Source organism: Myodes glareolus, chromosome X, assembly GCF_982192425.1.
Source record: "Myodes glareolus chromosome X, mMyoGla1.1, whole genome shotgun sequence".
In the NCBI taxonomy this organism is placed as follows: domain Eukaryota; kingdom Metazoa; phylum Chordata; class Mammalia; order Rodentia; family Cricetidae; genus Myodes; species Myodes glareolus.
The window spans coordinates 140346073-140347279 of record NC_142053.1 but is presented as its reverse complement, the minus strand read 5'-3'; the positions used below and the strand labels follow the sequence as shown (position 1 = coordinate 140347279).

Sequence of the window (1207 nt, the reverse complement as noted above, 5' to 3'; positions counted from 1 at the left end):
TAGCTTTGATTAAAAAAAATCATTACATTGTCTTCAGTTTTCTCATTTTGATACCAATTGCGGAAATATATTAAGAATTAGCTTGGGTCCATGGACCTAATCAGCCTTCACTGATTTAACAATTCATATCAATTATTGGATATTTACACATTCTAAGTATTGTGCTAAGAAATATGTAAATCACAATTGATACCACACTTAGAAATGATTATTTTCATTTTATAGATAAGAAAACAAAGAGATTAGATAACACTTTAAAACCTGTTCCTGTAAAATCAGGGTAAAAGCTGGTAATAGAAATTATGGATCCATGTAATTTCCAAGGCCTAGATTTTTCTTTTCTTTTTTTGTTTTTTAATCTTTTAATGATGCAAACAAAAATATACCTAAAAGCAAAGCTTCTAGAAAAACCATTTGCTCTTCCCTGTCTTGTATCGTTCCTCAAATTTGACCTTGGCTTCCAGCCTTGCCTTGCATTTCAGGGTTGGGTCCCTAAAGACATCCTTGTTGACAACAGTTTTGTCCAGAGGGATGTCCACAGAGTACCTTGTGGACATCAGTTGGTTGTTGTTATAAGCCTTCACAAAGGACTTGATCTTGGATCTCTTGGCGACTTTCTTCTTGCCCATGGCAGCTGTCAGTTTTTGGGGACAGCGGTCAATTCCAGCCACCAGGGCATGGCTGTAACGGCAGTTTGAGGTGTCATCATCAATGTTCTTCATGATGACAGCTTTGCATCCGGAGTAGCGTCTAGACAGGTCAAGCACCACTTTCCCGGGTTTCATGAACTTGCCCATTTCGACAGCAAGCAGCCGGTTCCCAGCCTTGTTTTCTTTTTTCTTTCTGGCTGACCCAGAGCTAGAACCCAGGGCCTTATGCATGCTAAGCAGAAGTTCTGCCACAAGGCCACATACCTAGGCCCAAAGTGTAGATTTTAGTGTTTTTAGATTAGAGCCACCATCTATATGAGATCATTTAGATTGCAGATCTGCAGATGAAATTTCAGAATTGTCCATGTGAGCTGGAAAAGTCTCAGTCCTGAAACAGATCCCATAGGGAGAATTCTATTTTACATTAAGATCTGTAGTGAGTATTTCTCTGTCTCCCAAATAATCACAGAAAGACTTCTTATTAACTATGAAAGCTGTCCAACAGCTTAGGCTTGTTTTTAGCTAGCTATTATGACTTAAACTAAACCATTTTTTTT

General features: G+C 38.3%; 1 pseudogene; it reads right to left on the bottom strand.

The window, feature by feature from the left end:
• Positions 1-386: 386 nt before the first annotated feature.
• Positions 387-797, bottom strand: LOC125417973 (large ribosomal subunit protein eL27 pseudogene; annotated as a pseudogene).
• Positions 798-1207: the final 410 nt, after the last annotated feature.